Genomic DNA, 19,311 nt, shown 5'->3' on the forward strand with positions numbered 1-19,311 from the left:
CGCTTTGTTTCTATGCAAAAACCACTTCGCCACAGAAGACTCGATATTATTGGCATAGCAAGTTCTGCTCTTCTCCTTTCAAAACTTGCTAAAAGCTGTATTTAAAAGAACAGATTGGCCGGGGTAATTCACACCCTTCAATGCCAGCTTAATGTTTAGGTTAGTGGGAATCACAGAGGAATTCGGGATGGAAACTTCTTTGCTGGTGGTAGAAGCGGTCTGGTGAATTTTTAGAGAGAAGAGGCCGTCGATGTTTGAATGTAGAAAATTGTTCTGGCTGCAGCCTGCAGTATGGACTTGTTGGTGTGTGTAGCTCCCAGTGTTCTGACAGCGCGACGTTTTGGGGAAGCATGTGATTCAGCAGCTACCAGTGGGCTTCGTGCGGTGTAGATTTTGTGGCTGTTAGCGGAGTTGATAACAGAGGGTCGTTAAGAGAAGCCTGCATGCAGTAGGCAAAGGAGTAATGTTTGCCGGCGGGGGACGTGCGGCGATTAAGCTGTGCGGTAGTGAAAAGGAGTTAAAAAGAAGGAAGTGTGCGGATGCGGAAAGAATGGAATAATTGTGGTAGGCTGCCGGCTGAGTAGTTTGGTGAATGTTTGGTGTGGGTCCGGCGCTGCCGATTGGATGGTGGTGCTGCAGTGTGAGTCAGATAAAAAAAAAAAAAAACCAGGAGTAGGATCCAATGGGACTAACTGGCATGTATAGAGGCGTGTAATGCAAAAGGGCTGTTTTTGTTCGCGGCCTTCGCTTATGGCCATACCACCCTGAACACGCCCGATCTCGTCTGATCTCGGAAGCTAAGTGGGGTAGGGTCTGGTTAGTACTTGGATGGGAGACTGCCTGGGAATACCACGTGCTGTAAGCTTTTCTCACTTTTACTTTATACAGGGGGCGCTCCACTTCACGATTAATTGAAATCTATCACTCCCCTTCCATTTTACTATTTTATATATATTTTTTTTTTCTCTCATTCATAAAGGCAGCCTTTACACACCGTTTTACTCTAAATACTGCCTGGTAATTCTAGGTGCTGTAAGCTGTTCATGCCTTTATTCCACCAGGGCGCGATCTTCTCACAAACTTGAAGACTGTCACTCCCCATTCACGTTTTACAACTTATTGTTAATGATAAAGAGACAGCTTTTTACACACAGTTTTAAACAAAGTACTGATATTATTCCTCTTCAACTGACCGCTTTGTTTTCTATGCAAAAACCACTTCGCCACAGAAGACTCGATATTATTGGCATAGCAAGTTCTGCTCTTCTCCTTTCAAAACTTGCTAAAAGCTGTATTTAAAAGAACAGATTGGCCGGGGTAATTCACACCCTTCAATGCCAGCTTAATGTTTAGGTTAGTGGGAATCACAGAGGAATTAGGGATGGAAACTTCTTTGCTGGTGGTAGAAGCGGTCTGGTGAATTTTTAGAGAGAAGAGGCCGTCGATGTTTGAATGTAGAAAATTGTTCTGGCTGCAGCCTGCAGTATGGACTTGTTGGTGTGTGTAGCTCCCAGTGTTCTGACAGCGCGACGTTTTGGGGAAGCATGTGATTCAGCAGCTACCAGTGGGCTTCGTGCGGCGGAGATTTTGTGGCTGTTAGCTGAGTTGATAGCAGTGGGTCGTTAAGAGAAGCCTGCATGCAGTAGGCAAAGGAGTAATATTTGCTGGCGGGGGACGTGCGGCGATTAACCTGTGCGGTAGTGAAAAGGAGTTAAAGAGAAGGAAGTGTGCGGATGCGGAAAGAATGGAATAATTGTGGTAGGCTGCCGGCTGAGTAGTTTGGTGAATGTTTGGTGTGGGTCCGGCGTTGCCAATTGGATGGTGGGGCTGCAGTGTGAGTCAGATAAAAAAAAAAAAAACATTAGTAGGATCCAATGGGACCAACTGGCATGTATAGAGGCGTGTAATGCAAAAGGTCTGTTTTTGGTAGCATCTCTCGCTTATGGCCATGCCAGCCTGAACACGCCCGATCTCTTCCGATCTCGGAAGCCAATCAGGGTAGGGTCTGGTTAGTACTTGGATGGGAGACCTCCTGGGAATACCAGGTGCTGTAAGCTTTTCTCACTTTTACTTTATACAGGGGGCACTCCACTTCACGATTAATTTAAATCTATCACTCCCCTTACATTTTACTATTTTATATATATTTTTTTTTTCTCTCATTCATAAAGGCAGCTTTTAGAAACCGTTTTACTCTAAATACTTCCTGGTAATTCTAGGTGCTGTAAGCTGTTCATGCCTTTATTCCACCAGGGCGCGATCTTCTCACAAACTTGAAGACTGTCACTCCCCATTCACGTTTTACAACTTATTGTTAATGATAAAGAGACAGCTTTTTACACACAGTTTTAAACAAAGTACTGATATTATTCCTCTTCAACTGACCGCTTTGTTTTCTATGCAAAAACCACTTTGCCACAGAAGACTCGATATTATTGGCATAGCAAGTTCTGCTCTTCTCCTTTCAAAAGTTGCTAAAAGCTGTATTTAAAAGAACAGATTGGCCGGGGTAATTCACACCCTTCAATGCCAGCTTAATGTTTAGGTTAGTGGGAATCACAGAGGAATTAGGGATGGAAACTTCTTTGCTGGTGGTAGAAGCGGTCTGGTGAATTTTTAGAGAGAAGAGGCCGTCGATGTTTGAATGTAGAAAATTGTTCTGGCTGCAGCCTGCAGTATGGACTTGTTGGTGTGTGTAGCTCCCAGTGTTCTGACAGCGCAACGTTTTGGGGAAGCATGTGATTCAGCAGCTACCAGTGGGCTTCGTGCGGCGGAGATTTTGTGGCTGTTAGCGGAGTTGATAACAGAGGGTCGTTAAGAGAAGCCTGCATGCAGTAGGCAAAGGAGTAATGTTTGCCGGCGGGGGACGTGCGGCGATTAACCTGTGCGGTAGTGAAAAGGAGTTAAAAAGAAGGAAGTGTGGGGATGCGGAAAGAATGGAATAATTGTGGTAGGCTGCCGGCTGAGTAGTTTGGTGAATGTTTGTTGTGGGTCCGGCGCTGCCGATTGGATGGTGGGGCTGCAGTGTGAGTCAGATAAAAAAAAAAAAGAACATTAGTAGGATCCAATGGGACCAACTGGCATGTATAGAGGCGTGTAATGCAAAAGGGCTGTTTTTGGTAGCATCTCTCGCTTACGGCCATACCACCCTGAACACGCCCGATCTCATCTGATCTCGGAAGCCAAGCAGGGTAGGGTCTGGTTAGTACTTGGATGGGAGACCTCCTGGGAATACCAGGTGCTGTAAGCTTTTCTCACTTTTACTTTATACAGGGGGCACTCCACTTCACGATTAATTTAAATCTATCACTCCCCTTACATTTTACTATTTTATATATGTATTTTTTTTCTCTCATTCATAAAGCCAGCTTTTAGAAACCGTTTTACTCTAAATACTTCCTGGTAATTCTAGGTGCTGTAAGCTGTTCGTGCCTTTATTCCACCAGGGCGCGATCTTCTCACAAACTTGAAGACTGTCACTCCCCATTCACGTTTTACAACTTATTGTTAATGATAAAGAGACAGCTTTTTACACACAGTTTTAAACAAAGTACTGATATTATTCCTCTTCAACTCACCACTTTGTTTTCTATGCAAAAACCACTTCGCCACAGAAGACTCGATATTATTGGCATAGCAAGTTCTGCTCTTCTCCTTTCAAAACTTGCTAAAAGCTGTATTTAAAAGAACAGATTGGCCGGGGTAATTCACACCCTTCAATGCCAGCTTAATGTTTAGGTTAGTGGGAATCACAGAGGAATTAGGGATGGAAACTTCTTTGCTGGTGGTAGAAGCGGTCTGGTGAATTTTTAGAGAGAAGAGGCCGTCGATGTTTGAATGTAGAAAATTGTTCTGGCTGCAGCCTGCATTATGGACTTGTTGGTGTGTGTAGCTCCCAGTGTTCTGACAGCGTGACGTTTTGGGGAAGCATGTGATTCAGCAGCTACCAGTGGGCTTCGTGCGGCGGAGATTTTGTGGCTGTTAGCGGAGTTGATAACAGAGGGTCGTTAAGAGAAGCCTGCATGCAGTAGGCAAAGGAGTAATGTTTGCCGGCGGGGGACGTGCGGCAATTAACCTGTGCGGTAGTGAAAAGGAGTTAAAAAGAAGGAAGTGTGCGGATGCGGAAAGAATGGAATAATTGTGGTAGGCTGCCGGCTGAGTAGTTTGGTGAATGTTTGGTGTGGGTCCGGCGCTGCCGATTGGATGGTGGTGCTGCAGTGTGAGTCAGATAAAAAAAAAAAAAAACAGGAGTAGGATCCAATGGGACTAACTGGCATGTATAGATGCGTGTAATGCAAAAGGGCTGTTTTTGTTCGCAGCCTTCGCTTATGGCCATACCACCCTGAACACGCCCGATCTCGTCTGATCTCGGAAGCTAAGTGGGGTAGGGTCTGGTTAGTACTTGGATGGGAGACTGCCTGGGAATACCACGTGCTGTAAGCTTTTCTCACTTTTACTTTATACAGGGGGCGCTCCACTTCACGATTAATTTAAATCTATCACTCCCCTTCCATTTTACTATTTTATATATATTTTTTTTTTCTCTCATTCATAAAGGCAGCCTTTACACACCGTTTTACTCTAAATACTGCCTGGTAATTCTAGGTGCTGTAAGCTGTTCATGCCTTTATTCCACCAGGGCGCGATCTTCTCACAAACTTGAAGACTGTCACTCCCCATTCACGTTTTACAACTTATTGTTAATGATAAAGAGACAGCTTTTTACACACAGTTTTAAACAAAGTACTGATATTATTCCTCTTCAACTGACCGCTTTGTTTTCTATGCAAAAACCACTTCGCCACAGAAGACTCGATATTATTGGCATAGCAAGTTCTGCTCTTCTCCTTTCAAAACTTGCTAAAAACTGTATTTAAAAGAACAGATTGGCCGGGGTAATTCACACCCTTCAATGCCAGCTTAATGTTTAGGTTAGTGGGAATCACAGAGGAATTAGGGATGGAAACTTCTTTGCTGGTGGTAGAAGCGGTCTGGTGAATTTTTAGAGAGAAGGGGCCGTCGATGTTTGAATGTAGAAAATTGTTCTGGCTGCAGCCTGCAGTATGGACTTGTTGGTGTGTGTAGCTCCCAGTGTTCTGACAGCGCGACGTTTTGGGGAAGCATGTGATTCAGCAGCTACCAGTGGGCTTCGTGCGGCGGAGATTTTGTGGCTGTTTGCTGAGTTGATAGCAGTGGGTCGTTAAGAGAAGCCTGCATGCAGTAGGCAAAGGAGTAATATTTGCTGGCGGGGGACGTGCGGCGATTAACCTGTGCGGTAGTGAAAAGGAGTTAAAGAGAAGGAAGTGTGCGGATGCGGAAAGAATGGAATAATTGTGGTAGGCTGCCGGCTGAGTAGTTTGGTGAATGTTTGGTGTGGGTCCGGCGTTGCCAATTGGATGGTGGGGCTGCAGTGTGAGTCAGATAAAAAAAAAAAAAACATTAGTAGGATCCAATGGGACCAACTGGCATGTATAGAGGCGTGTAATGCAAAAGGTCTGTTTTTGGTAGCGTCTCTCGCTTATGGCCATGCCAGCCTGAACACGCCCGATCTCATCCGATCTCGGAAGCCAATCAGGGTAGGGTCTGGTTAGTACTTGGATGGGAGACCTCCTGGGAATACCAGGTGCTGTAAGCTTTTCTCACTTTTACTTTATACAGGGGGCACTCCACTTCACGATTAATTTAAATCTATCACTCCCCTTACATTTTACTATTTTATATATATATTTTTTTTCTCTCATTCATAAAGGCAGCTTTTAGAAACCGTTTTACTCTAAATACTTCCTGGTAATTCTAGGTGCTGTAAGCTGTTCATGCCTTTATTCCACCAGGGCGCGATCTTCTCACAAACTTGAAGACTGTCACTCCCCATTCACGTTTTACAACTTATTGTTAATGATAAAGAGACAGCTTTTTACACACAGTTTTAAACAAAGTACTGATATTATTCCTCTTCAACTGACCGCTTTGTTTTCTATGCAAAAACCACTTTGCCACAGAAGACTCGATATTATTGGTATAGCAAGTTCTGCTCTTCTCCTTTCAAAAGTTGCTAAAAGCTGTATTTAAAAGAACAGATTGGCCGGGGTAATTCACACCCTTCAATGCCAGCTTAATGTTTAGGTTAGTGGGAATCACAGAGGAATTAGGGATGGAAACTTCTTTGGTGGTGGTAGAAGCGGTCTGGTGAATTTTTAGAGAGAAGAGGCCGTCGATGTTTGAATGTAGAAAATTGTTCTGGCTGCAGCCTGCAGTATGGACTTGTTGGTGTGTGTAGCTCCCAGTGTTCTGACAGCGCAACGTTTTGGGGAAGCATGTGATTCAGCAGCTACCAGTGGGCTTCGTGCGGCGGAGATTTTGTGGCTGTTAGCGGAGTTGATAACAGAGGGTCGTTAAGAGAAGCCTGCATGCAGTAGGCAAAGGAGTAATGTTTGCCGGCGGGGGACGTGCGGCGATTAACCTGTGCGGTAGTGAAAAGGAGTTAAAAAGAAGGAAGTGTGCGGATGCGGAAAGAATGGAATAATTGTGGTAGGCTGCCGGCTGAGTAGTTTGGTGAATGTTTGTTGTGGGTCCGGCGCTGCCGATTGGATGGTGGGGCTGCAGTGTGAGTCAGATAAAAAAAAAAAAAGAACATTAGTAGGATCCAATGGGACCAACTGGCATGTATAGAGGCGTGTAATGCAAAAGGGCTGTTTTTGGTAGCATCTCTCGCTTACGGCCATACCACCCTGAACACGCCCGATCTCATCTGATCTCGGAAGCCAAGCAGGGTAGGGTCTGGTTAGTACTTGGATGGGAGACCTCCTGGGAATACCAGGTGCTGTAAGCTTTTCTCACTTTTACTTTATACAGGGGGCACTCCACTTCACGATTAATTTAAATCTATCACTCCCCTTACATTTTACTATTTTATATATGTATTTTTTTTCTCTCATTCATAAAGCCAGCTTTTAGAAACCGTTTTACTCTAAATACTTCCTGGTAATTCTAGGTGCTGTAAGCTGTTCGTGCCTTTATTCCACCAGGGCGCGATCTTCTCACAAACTTGAAGACTGTCACTCCCCATTCACGTTTTACAACTTATTGTTAATGATAAAGAGACAGCTTTTTACACACAGTTTTAAACAAAGTACTGATATTATTCCTCTTCAACTCACCACTTTGTTTTCTATGCAAAAACCACTTCGCCACAGAAGACTCGATATTATTGGCATAGCAAGTTCTGCTCTTCTCCTTTCAAAACTTGCTAAAAGCTGTATTTAAAAGAACAGATTGGCCGGGGTAATTCACACCCTTCAATGCCAGCTTAATGTTTAGGTTAGTGGGAATCACAGAGGAATTCGGGATGGAAACTTCTTTGCTGGTGGTAGAAGCGGTCTGGTGAATTTTTAGAGAGAAGAGGCCGTCGATGTTTGAATGTAGAAAATTGTTCTGGCTGCAGCCTGCAGTATGGACTTGTTGGTGTGTGTAGCTCCCAGTGTTCTGACAGCGCGACGTTTTGGGGAAGCATGTGATTCAGCAGCTACCAGTGGGCTTCGTGCGGCGGAGATTTTGTGGCTGTTAGTGGAGTTGATAACAGAGGGTCGTTAAGAGAAGCCTGCATGCAGTAGGCAAAGGAGTAATGTTTGCCGGCGGGGGACGTGCGGCGATTAACCTGTGCGGTAGTGAAAAGGAGTTAAAAAGAAGGAAGTGTGCGGATGCGGAAAGAATGGAATAATTGTGGTAGGCTGCCGGCTGAGTAGTTTGGTGAATGTTTGGTGTGGGTCCGGCGCTGCCGATTGGATGGTGGGGCTGCAGTGTGAGTCAGATAAAAAAAAAAAAAAAAAAGAACATTAGTAGGATCCAATGGGACCAACTGGCATGTATAGACGCGTGTAATGCAAAAGGGCTGTTTTTGGCAGCGTCTCTCGTTTACGGCCATACCACCCTGAACACGCCTGATCTCGTCTGATCTCGGAAGCTAAGCAGGGTAGGGTCTGGTTAGTACTTGGATGGGAGACCACCTGGGAATACCAGGTGCTGTAAGCTTTTCTCACTTTTACTTTATACAGGGGGCGCTCCACTTCACGATTAATTTAAATCTATCACTCCCCTTCCATTTTACTATTTTATATATATATATTTTTTCTCTCTTTCATAAAGGCAGCTTTTAGAAACCGTTTTACTCTAAATACTTCCTGGTAATTCTAGGTGCTGTAAGCTGTTCGTGCCTTTATTCCACCAGGGCGTGATCTTCTCACAAACTTGAAGACTGTCACTCCCCATTCACGTTTTACAACTTATTGTTAATGATAAAGAGACAGCTTTTTACACACAGTTTTAAACAAAGTACTGATATTATTCCTCTTCAACTGACCGCTTTGTTTTCTATGCAAAAACCACTTCGCCACAGAAGACTCGATATTATTGGCATAGCAAGTTCTGCTCTTCTCCTTTCAAAACTTGCTAAAAGCTGTATTTAAAAGAACAGATTGGCCGGGGTAATTCACACCCTTCAATGCCAGCTTAATGTTTAGGTTAGTGGGAATCACAGAGGAATTAGGGATGGAAACTTCTTTGCTGGTGGTAGAAGCGGTCTGGTGAATTTTTAGAGAGAAGAGGCCGTCGATGTTTGAATGTAGAAAATTGTTCTGGCTGCAGCCTGCAGTATGGACTTGTTGGTGTGTGTAGCTCCCAGTGTTCTGACAGCGCGACGTTTTGGGGAAGCATGTGATTCAGCAGCTACCAGTGGGCTTCGTGCGGCGGAGATTTTGTGGCTGTTAGCGGAGTTGATAACAGAGGGTCGTTAAGAGAAGCCTGCATGCAGTAGGCAAAGGAGTAATGTTTGCCGGCGGGGGACGTGCGGCGATTAACCTGTGCGGTAGTGAAAAGGAGTTAAAAAGAAGGAAGTGTGCGGATGCGGAAAGAATGGAATAATTGTGGTAGGCTGCCGGCTGAGTAGTTTGGTGAATGTTTGGTGTGGGTCCGGCGCTGCCGATTGGATGGTGGGGCTGCAGTGTGAGTCAGATAAAAAAAAAAAAAGAACATTAGTAGGATCCAATGGGACCAACTGGCATGTATAGAGGCGTGTAATGCAAAAGGGCTGTTTTTGGTCGCATCTCTCGCTTACGGCCATACCACCCTGAACACGCCCGATCTCGTCTGATCTCAGAAGCTAAGCAGGGTAGGGTCTGGTTAGTACTTGGATGGGAGACCACCTGGGAATACCAGGTGCTGTAAGCTTTTCTCACTTTTACTTTATACAGGGGGCGCTCCACTTCACGATTAATTTAAATCTATCACTCCCCTTCCATTTTACTATTTTATATATATATATTGTTTTCTCTCATTCATAAAGGCAGCTTTTAGAAACCGTTTTACTCTAAATACTTCCTGGTAATTCTAGGTGCTGTAAGCTGTTCGTGCCTTTATTCCACCAGGGCGCGATCTTCTCACAAACTTGAAGACTGTCACTCCCCATTCACGTTTTACAACTTATTGTTAATGATAAAGAGACAGCTTTTTACACACAGTTTTAAACAAAGTACTGATATTATTCCTCTTCAACTGACCGCTTTGTTTTCTATGCAAAAACCACTTCGCCACAGAAGACTCGATATTATTGGCATAGCAAGTTCTGCTCTTCTCCTTTCAAAACTTGCTAAAAGCTGTATTTAAAAGAACAGATTGGCCGGGGTAATTCACACCCTTCAATGCCAGCTTAATGTTTAGGTTAGTGGGAATCACAGAGGAATTAGGGATGGAAACTTCTTTGCTGGTGGTAGAAGCGGTCTGTTGAATTTTTAGAGAGAAGAGGCCGTCGATGTTTGAATGTAGAAAATTGTTCTGGCTGCAGCCTGCAGTATGGACTTGTTGGTGTGTGTAACTCCCAGTGTTCTGACAGCGCGACGTTTTGGGGAAGCATGTGATTCAGCAGCTACCAGTGGGCTTCGTGCGGCAGAGATTTTGTGGCTGTTAGCGGAGTTGATAACAGAGGGTCGTTAAGAGAAGCCTGCATGCAGTAGGCAAAGGAGTAATGTTTGCCGGCGGGGGACGTGCGGCGATTAACCTGTGCGGTAGTGAAAAGGAGTTAAAAAGAAGGAAGTGTGCGGATGCGGAAAGAATGGAATAATTGTGGTAGGCTGCCGGCTGAGTAGTTTGGTGAATGTTTGGTGTGGGTCCGGCGCTGCCGATTGGATGGTGGGGCTGCAGTGTGAGTCAGATAAAAAAAAAAAAGAACATTAGTAGGATCCAATGGGACCAACTGGCATGTATAGAGGCGTGTAATGCAAAAGGGCTGTTTTTGGTCGCGTCTCTCGCTTACGGCCGTACCACCCTGAACACGCCCGATCTCGTCTGATCTCGGAAGCTAAGCAGGGTAGGGTCTGGTTAGTACTTGGATGGGAGACCACCTGGGAATACCAGGTGCTGTAAGCTTTTCTCACTTTTACTTTATACAGGGGGCGCTCCACTTCACGATTAATTTAAATCTATCACTCCCCTTCCATTTTACTATTTTATATATATATATTGTTTTCTCTCATTCATAAAGGCAGCTTTTAGAAACCGTTTTACTCTAAATACTTCCTGGTAATTCTAGGTGCTGTAAGCTGTTCGTGCCTTTATTCCACCAGGGCGCGATCTTCTCACAAACTTGAAGACTGTCACTCCCCATTCACGTTTTACAACTTATTGTTAATGATAAAGAGACAGCTTTTTACACACAGTTTTAAACAAAGTACTGATATTATTCCTCTTCAACTGACCGCTTTGTTTTCTATGCAAAAACCACTTCGCCACAGAAGACTCGATATTATTGGCATAGCAAGTTCTGCTCTTCTCCTTTCAAAACTTGCTAAAAGCTGTATTTAAAAGAACAGATTGGCCGGGGTAATTCACACCCTTCAATGCCAGCTTAATGTTTAGGTTAGTGGGAATCACAGAGGAATTAGGGATGGAAACTTCTTTGCTGGTGGTAGAAGCGGTCTGGTGAATTTTTAGAGAGAAGAGGCCGTCGATGTTTGAATGTAGAAAATTGTTCTGGCTGCAGCCTGCAGTATGGACTTGTTGGTGTGTGTAGCTCCCAGTGTTCTGACAGCGCGACGTTTTGGGGAAGCATGTGATTCAGCAGCTACCAGTGGGCTTCGTGCGGCGGAGATTTTGTGGCTGTTAGCGGAGTTGATAACAGAGGGTCGTTAAGAGAAGCCTGCATGCAGTAGGCAAAGGAGTAATGTTTGCCGGCGGGGGACGTGCGGCGATTAACCTGTGCGGTAGTGAAAAGGAGTTAAAAAGAAGGAAGTGTGCGGATGCGGAAAGAATGGAATAATTGTGGTAGGCTGCTGGCTGAGTAGTTTGGTGAATGTTTGGTGTGGGTCCGGCGCTGCCGATTGGATGGTGGGGCTGCAGTGTGAGTCAGATAAAAAAAAAAAAAAAGAACATTAGTAGGATCCAATGGGACCAACTGGCATGTATAGAGGCGTGTAATGCAAAAGGGCTGTTTTTGGTCGCATCTCTCGCTTACGGCCATACCACCCTGAACACGCCCGATCTCGTCTGATCTCGGAAGCTAAGCAGGGTAGGGTCTGGTTAGTACTTGGATGGGAGACCACCTGGGAATACCAGGTGCTGTAAGTTTTTCTCACTTTTACTTTATACAGGGGGCGCTCCACTTCATGATTAATTTAAATCTATCACTCCCCTTCCATTTTACTATTTTATATATATATATATATATATTTTTTTTTTTTTTCTCTCATTCATAAAGGCAGCTTTTAGAAACCGTTTTACTCTAAATACTGCCTGGTAATTCTAGGTGCTGTAAGCTGTTCGTGCCTTTATTCCACCAGGGCGCGATCTTCTCACAAACTTGAAGACTGTCACTCCCCATTCACGTTTCACAACTTATTGTTAATAATAAAGAGACAGCTTTTTGCACACAGTTTTAAACAAAGTACTGATATAATTCCTCTTCAACTCACCACTTTGTTTTCTATGCAAAAACCACTTCACCACAGAAGACTCGATATTATTGGCATAGCAAGGTCTGCTCTTCTTCTCCTTTCAAAACTCGCTAAAAGCTGTATTTACAAGAGCAGGTTGGCCGGGGTAATTCACACCCTTCAATGCCAGATTAATGTTTAGGTTAGTGGGAATCACAGAGGAATTAGGGATGGAAACTTCTTTGCTGGTGGTAGAAGCGGTCTGGTGAATTTTTAGAGAGAAGAGGCCGTCGATGTTTGAATGTAGAAAATTGTTCTGGCTGCAGCCTGCAGTATGGACTTGTTGGTGTGTGTAGCTCCCAGTGTTCTGACAGCGCGACGAAAAAAAGGTTATGTGGTACATTGGGCGGAGCTTAATTCTCCGCTTCTGACGTCATAAGAGGAAGTGGCGTTTCCTTGATTCTGATTGGTCGAGGGTTTATGCACATATATGGTATCAATACATGATTATGCCACGTGCGGCCGATAGGGGGCGATATGGTTTTGGGAGATTGCCGTTATGTCCATATATGGTATTAATACATGCTTATGCCACGTGTTGCCGATAGGGTGGTTTGGGAGATTAAACTTTAATAGAATAAAAATACATTACATGTATTTTATTAATGTGGTTTTTTGATTACGTTTTTAAGGTATAATAAAACATAGAGCAGGATGATGGCAAGCTAGCGCATACACGTTCAGCGGGGGCGTCCGTCCGGCCCTGTGTTGTTAGTAAGCGCCGCGGTGTATTTTAAAAGAAGAAAGCACCAAAATGTTTTAAAGAAGGAAAACTTTAGGGTTATTTTAAAAGAAAAAGCAGGGTTATTTTAAGCAGACATGCCCGAAAGAAGTAGCAGAAGAGCAAATTTAAACAAGCGCAAGCGAAACCAATAAACATACAGCCGGCGTTTTAAAAGAAGCGATCGCTCATTACATTTAACCAACACGAAAGACTTTAGTTATATTTACCAGGTTGGAGAAAGCATGTAAGCGGCAAACTTTTAGAAGAAATAGGACGAAACGATACCGGAGCTCCTACACATGCGACTGCCCTGTTTGAACAACGCGGGGCGGAATGGACGATCGCTAGTCCAGCGCTTGGCGCATGCGCACCCACGCCGACGCCCCTTTCAAAATGGCTACGCCGGCGGAGCGCCTGTTTTAGCAAATAAAACCCCTATAACCGTAATGTTTTAAGTAATGAAGCACATTTCTGTCAATGTGAATAATAAAGTAAAGCGCTCTGAGCATTTTCGATAGCAATAATCGGTGAATAACGCGGTTAATTCTTGTTTAAACGAATGCATGCTCTCACTCTCGTGTGGCGCACGCGCGTAGATCCACACAGCATTTCCTTTATTGAGCCAGCTCGTTGCGTGAAGCAGCGGTCAAATGGCTACCAGCGGAAATTGTTGTCGTGATGCGAACCGTTGGCCTGGATTGTGAGAAGCAGGCCGCCATTCTGGCAGAATGCACACTAATTCTATATTTTATATGCTTATTTGTAAATAGTGTAAAATAATCTATTTCTAATTTAAATAAAAGTCGATCTCTAACACAACACCCCCGGATTGCTTAGCTACATTTAGCTAAATTTATCTACGTATGGTTAATCAAAAGGTATAAACAGAACTTGAAAAGATGTATGACAACACATGCTGATCTTTTATTTCAAATAAGCCTCTTTAACCTCATCGTTTTTAAGCAATGAAACTCTTTTCGGCTAATGTGTTATTTAAAATAAAATAAAAACATTTGTCGTGTTTGTCAATGTGTTATTTTAAGTAAATGCGTTATTTTCCAACGCCAAAAGCCCTGTCATGTTTTAAGTGAGAAATGATATGGACTAGCAACTCTCTCTGGGGGGAGCAACCCCGGTTAGGTACTATTAAGCAGCATTTAGTGACATGCATCAAAACACATTTTTAAAAACTTTGAAAGAATAAAGTCTTAGTTATTTTAATAAATACGTTTTTCAGTAAATGTTTATTCACGCGCATGCACACAAACACACACACACACCGGAGGTCGGGGGGCTTTAGAGTTTAACTTTAGGTTGCTGATCGCAATGTGTGACCAAACCCCAAAGCACCCTAACTTAGTCGTTTACTAACTTATCGCGAAAAACAGACAGAAATAGACTTGTAAATTCTAAAGAAAAGACATTAACTGTTTTTTGTTAATGTTTAAAGGTATACAAACTACAGTTGTATCGGACACGCACACAAAAACACTAAAAGAGTTTTGCTCAGTCAAAAAAACACCAAACATATATTGTTCACGCTTTTTATTAAAATGTATAAGGATCGCTCTGTTAGAGCGCAATTTTAAATTAGTATGATTGTGATATAAGTCATTTAGGCAACAAGATTTGAGGAAGAACCTAAGTAGCGGCTAGAAATGATCGACCAGGCAGACAGAAGTCTGCTTTTCTTATCTCACAAGTCATGGAAGGGTAGGGTGGGGTGGGGGGACACATAAGTGGGGGGTAGGAACTGTGGAATCAGGCAGGGGGGTAAGAATTTAGGATATAGTCTTGTTATTTTAAAGAAGGTGTACATGATTATTTAATTACTTTTAATAGGAACCAGTAAGATGCATTTAGCACCATGTTGCAAATACACATTAAAAACTTTAAAGAATAAGGTCATAGTTATTTTAATAAAGACATCCTACAAGGTGCCCACGGCCCTAACTTATATAATCTACAAGCTTGAGCCGAGATGCTTGCTGGAGTACAATGCTAAGTTGACATCAGTAACGGAGCTGCAGCCTGTTTGATAGTTAATGAAACATAGTTCAAATTCAACAGTGTCAGTAGTCATCCACTACGCAGGGAGACTACAGATTGACTATAACGACCCCGTTTATCAGCTGGCATTATTTTATTTTTTTTTGACAGAATAAAGCCTTAGTTATTTTAATAAATATGTTTTTCAGTAAATGTGTATTCATGCTCATGTGCACAAACACACACACACACACACACACACACACACACCGGTGGTCAGGGGCTTTAGAGTTTAACTTTAGGTCTGTGAAAGTATAGGACCGCAATGTGTATACAGACCCCAAAGCACCCTAACTTAGTCGTTTACTAACTTATCGCGAAAAAACAGACAGAAATAGACTTGTAAATTTTAAAGAAAAGACATTAACTGTTTTTGTTAATGTTTAAAGGTATACAAACTACAGTTGTATCGGACACGCACACAAAAGCACTAAAAGAGTTTGCTCAGTCAAAAAACACCAAACATATATTGTTCAGGTTTCTTTATTAAAATGTATAAGGATTGTTTTGTTATAGCGAAATTTAAAATTAATATGAGTGTGATATAAGTCATTTAGGCAACAAGATTTGAGGAAGAACCTAAATAGCGACTAGAAATGACCATCCAGGCAGGCAGAAGTGTGCTTTCCTTATCTCACAAGTCATGGAAGGGGGTGGGATGGGGGGGGCACATAAGTGTGGGATAGGACCTGTGGAATCAGGCAGGGGTGTAAGAATTTAGGATATAGTCTTGTTATTTTAAAGAAGGTGTACATGATTATTTTTATTGCATTTAATAGGAACCAGTAAGCTGCATTTAGCAGCATGCTGCAAATGCACATTAAAAACTTTAAAGAATAAGGTCTTAGTTATTTTAATAAAGACATCCTACAAGGTGCCCACGTGCCCAGCTTATATAATCTACAAGCTTGAGCCGAGATGCTTGCTGGAGTACAATGCTAAGTTGACAATGGTAACGGAGCTGTAGACTGTATGATAGTTAATGAAACATAATTCAAATTCAACAGTGACAGTAGTCATCCACTATGCAGGGAGACTACAGATTAACTATAACGACCCATTTAACTGCTGTCATTATTTAAATTTTTTTTGACAGAATAAAGCCTTAGTTATTTTAATAAATATGTTTTTTCAGTAAATGTGTATTCATGCTCATGTGCACAAACACACACACACACCGGTGGTCAGGGGCTTTAGAGTTTAACTTTAGGTCAGTGAAAGTATAGGACTGCGATGTGTATACAGGCCCCAAAACATATTAACTTAGTCGTTCATGAGTCTTATTGTGAAAAACCACGCAAAATAGACATGTAAATTTTAAAGAAAAGACATTAACAGCTTTTGTTAATGTTTAATTGTATAAAAACTTTAGATGTATTTGTTAAACAGTCAAACAAAAATGTGTTATTTTAAAGTAGTATAAAATATAACCTTAACTTTGGACGCAAGATGAACAATCTACACACACAGACACACACACACACAGCAAAGCCCCAAGCATGCTCACAAGCACACAACCAAAGGTGGGCTTTTAGAGTTTGCTCAATCAAAAAAACATCAGACCCATATAGTTTACGTTTTTTATTAAAATGTGTAAGGATCGCTCTGTTAGAGCGCAATTTTAAATTAGTATGATTGTGATATAAGTCATTTAGGCAACAAGATTTGAGGAAGAACCTAAGTAGCGGCTAGAAATGATCGACCAGGCAGACAGAAGTCTGCTTTTCTTATCTCGCAAGTCATGGAAGTGTAGGGGGATGTAGGAACTGTGGAATCAGGCAAGGGTGTAAGAATTTAGGATACATTTTTGTTATTTTAAAGAAGATGGCCATGATTATTTAATTATATTTAATAAGAACTAGTAAGCTTTAATATGAACTAGTAAGTATTTAGCATCATGCATCAAATACACATTTAAAACTTTAAAGAATAAGGTCTTAGTTATTTTAATAAAGACATCCTACAAGGTACCCCACGGCCCCAGCTTATAGCGTCTACAAGCATGATTTGAGATGCTAGATGGAGTACCATGTTAAGTTGACAATGGTAACTGAGATGCAGCCTGCTTGATAGTTAATGAAACATAGTCCAGATTCAACAGTGACAGCGGTCATCCAATATGCAGGGGGACTAGAGAGTGACTATAGTGCCCCATTTAACTGTTGGTCCTTATTTTTTAAGAATTTTGACAGAATAAAGCCTTAGTTATTTTAATAAATATGTTTTTTTTCCAGTACATGGTTGTTCATGCTCATGTGCACAAGCACACACACACCGGTGGTCAGGGGCTTTAGAGTTTAACTTTAGGTCAGTGAAAGTATAGGATCGTTATGTGTATTCAGACCCCAAAACATATTAACTTAGTCGTTCATGAGTCTTATTGTGAAAAAACCGACAAAATAGACTTGTAAATTTTAAAGAAAAGACATTAACAGCTTTTGTTAATGTTGAAATGTATAAAAACTTTAGCTGCTTTTCTTAAATGGCCAGAAAAATTGGCTCAACACTATTAGTTTATATGAGGATGGGGTGTTTGCAAGAGTCACAATCCTAGCAGGCAAGCATAACATGCCAAAGAAACATCTCTTTCATTTATTTCAAAGCAGACACTTTGTGCAAAAGTTGTTTCCTCATTGCCCAAACGGCCACCAGAATTGGATGGTCCTTAAAGACCATTCATAAGACTTGGAGGCCCTGTCCTGAGGTTTATCAAAGACCAGGTTCTTACACTTTTTAAAAGTTTCAAGATGGCGCTGGAGTGATGGCAGCCTTTCCAAGTAGCTCTGCAACACCGCACCTTTTCTTAACCTTTAACTTTTTTTAGACTAGGCTTTTAAACTTTATTTCACTTTCTCTAGTTACTTTACTTTTATCTCTTGGATATAGCGATACAAGATGGATAATGCACTTTTTAAAACTTCTGGAACCAGCTCCTGCATCTATTTGAGAGCGGAGCTGCTGGCGCTAAGAACACAGGAACAGAACGGCATGCGACACAACATTCCAGCTGAGATAAAGAGGAGCTACAGAGGCTGCAAGGCTGGAGCGAGGAAAGCGGATCACCGGAGGCGATTCAAACCATCAATCCCGACAGTGATAATGGGCAACGTGAACTCGCTACATAACAAAATGGATGAACTGTGTGCTTTGAACAACCACCGACTATATCGTGAGTGCAGTTTGTTTATCTTCACGGAGACGTGGCTAACCGAGCTAACGCCACAGGCTAACGTAGACCTATGCGGTTTCACATTCGTGAGATCCGATAGGGACACGCAGGCCAGCGGAAAAAGCAGAGGTGGGGGACTCATTGTCTACATTAACAACAGATACTGCAACCCTGGACATGTCTCCGTTAAAGTTTCGGTATGCCGTCCGGACCTGGAGCTGCTAGCCGTTAGCTTGCGGCCATATTATTTACCTCGGGAGTTTAGTCATGTGATCTGTGTGTGTGTTTACATCCCTCCGAGGGCCGACGCAGCAGCTGCCTGCGAGAAAATACACACAGTTACAGCAAGACTGCAGACACAAAACCCAGAGGCTTTCATTATTATATCTGGAGACTTTAATCATGCCACACTGGACTCTACTCTGGCTGCTTTTCACCAGTTTGTGGATTGCCCCACAAGGAGCAACAGGACAATTGACTTACTGTATGCAAATGTGAGAGACGCATACAGAGCCACCCCCCTCCCCCCGTTAGGGAAGTCAGACCACAACCTGGTTTACCTACAGCCACAATACACACCCCTCGTCCAAAGGCAGCCTGTCACAACACGCTCCATCAGGAGATGGACTCCAGAAAAGGAGGACGCTCTGAGAGACTGCTACGACACCACAGACTGGGATGTGCTTCTGAGCCCACATGGTGAGGACATAGAGGGGGCGACACACTGTCTGACAGACTACCTCAACTTTTGTGTGGACACGGTTGCCCCTGCTAAGACGGTACGGTGTTATCCTAATAATAAACCGTGGGTAACACAGGAAGTCAAAGCTGTCCTCAACATGAAGAAGAAGGCTTTCAGGAGCAAAGTGAAGGAGGAGATGAAAGCAGCACAGCGGGAGGTGAAACGCTGCCTGAGGGAAGCAAAGGACACCTACAGGAGGAAGGTGGAGCAGAAGTTGGAGAGGAACAATATGAGGGAGGTCTGGAATGGTGTGAAAACCATTACAGGCTATAACATCAAGAACAGCTTAGTGGGGGGGACGGTGGAGAAGGCAAACGAATTTAACAACTTCTTCAATAGGTTTGACCAGCCCACAACCCCCCCACCCTCATCTTTACTACAGAGCCCTCTCACCACTTTCCTACCTCCCTCACTTCCCCCCCTTCTGGACACTATGACACCCTCCTCCTACAACCCCTCTCTCAACAGCAGGACATCTTCCCCCCCCCCCCCTTCCAATCATCTCCCAGTATTACAGTGGATCAGGTCAGGAAACAATTGAGGAAGCTTTGCCCCAGAAAGGCAGCAGGCCCAGACAAGGTGTGTCCTAGGATGCTAAAGGCGTGTGCTGCTGAACTTGGGGAGCCGCTACAACGAGTATTCAATCTCA

General features: G+C 43.1%; 10 non-coding genes across 10 annotated transcripts; all 10 read left to right on the plus strand.

Moving 5' to 3' along the window:
* Nucleotides 1-746: 746 nt before the first annotated feature.
* On the plus strand, nt 747-865 carry LOC125730839 (5S ribosomal RNA). Its single transcript, XR_007391128.1, has one exon. It is a non-coding gene; the product is annotated as a 5S ribosomal RNA (ribosomal RNA).
* Nucleotides 866-1,938: 1,073 nt separating this feature from the next.
* On the plus strand, nt 1,939-2,057 carry LOC125730929 (5S ribosomal RNA). The gene has a single exon (XR_007391222.1). It is a non-coding gene; the product is annotated as a 5S ribosomal RNA (ribosomal RNA).
* A 1,074-nt stretch (nt 2,058-3,131) lies between these two features.
* LOC125731755 (5S ribosomal RNA) lies at nt 3,132-3,250 on the plus strand. Its single transcript, XR_007391649.1, has one exon. It is a non-coding gene; the product is annotated as a 5S ribosomal RNA (ribosomal RNA).
* A 1,074-nt stretch (nt 3,251-4,324) lies between these two features.
* On the plus strand, nt 4,325-4,443 carry LOC125730841 (5S ribosomal RNA). Its single transcript, XR_007391130.1, has one exon. It is a non-coding gene; the product is annotated as a 5S ribosomal RNA (ribosomal RNA).
* A 1,073-nt stretch (nt 4,444-5,516) lies between these two features.
* Nucleotides 5,517-5,635, plus strand: LOC125737014 (5S ribosomal RNA). Its single transcript, XR_007396281.1, has one exon. It is a non-coding gene; the product is annotated as a 5S ribosomal RNA (ribosomal RNA).
* Nucleotides 5,636-6,710: 1,075 nt separating this feature from the next.
* Nucleotides 6,711-6,829, plus strand: LOC125731767 (5S ribosomal RNA). Its single transcript, XR_007391650.1, has one exon. It is a non-coding gene; the product is annotated as a 5S ribosomal RNA (ribosomal RNA).
* A 1,080-nt stretch (nt 6,830-7,909) lies between these two features.
* On the plus strand, nt 7,910-8,028 carry LOC125733738 (5S ribosomal RNA). The gene has a single exon (XR_007393075.1). It is a non-coding gene; the product is annotated as a 5S ribosomal RNA (ribosomal RNA).
* A 1,075-nt stretch (nt 8,029-9,103) lies between these two features.
* On the plus strand, nt 9,104-9,222 carry LOC125733901 (5S ribosomal RNA). The gene has a single exon (XR_007393233.1). It is a non-coding gene; the product is annotated as a 5S ribosomal RNA (ribosomal RNA).
* A 1,075-nt stretch (nt 9,223-10,297) lies between these two features.
* LOC125733388 (5S ribosomal RNA) lies at nt 10,298-10,416 on the plus strand. Its single transcript, XR_007392734.1, has one exon. It is a non-coding gene; the product is annotated as a 5S ribosomal RNA (ribosomal RNA).
* Nucleotides 10,417-11,494: 1,078 nt separating this feature from the next.
* On the plus strand, nt 11,495-11,613 carry LOC125732905 (5S ribosomal RNA). Its single transcript, XR_007392268.1, has one exon. It is a non-coding gene; the product is annotated as a 5S ribosomal RNA (ribosomal RNA).
* The last annotated feature ends 7,698 nt before the right edge of the window (nt 11,614-19,311 follow it).

The sequence above is a fragment of the Brienomyrus brachyistius genome, chromosome 2 (assembly GCF_023856365.1).
Source record: "Brienomyrus brachyistius isolate T26 chromosome 2, BBRACH_0.4, whole genome shotgun sequence".
Taxonomy (NCBI): domain Eukaryota; kingdom Metazoa; phylum Chordata; class Actinopteri; order Osteoglossiformes; family Mormyridae; genus Brienomyrus; species Brienomyrus brachyistius.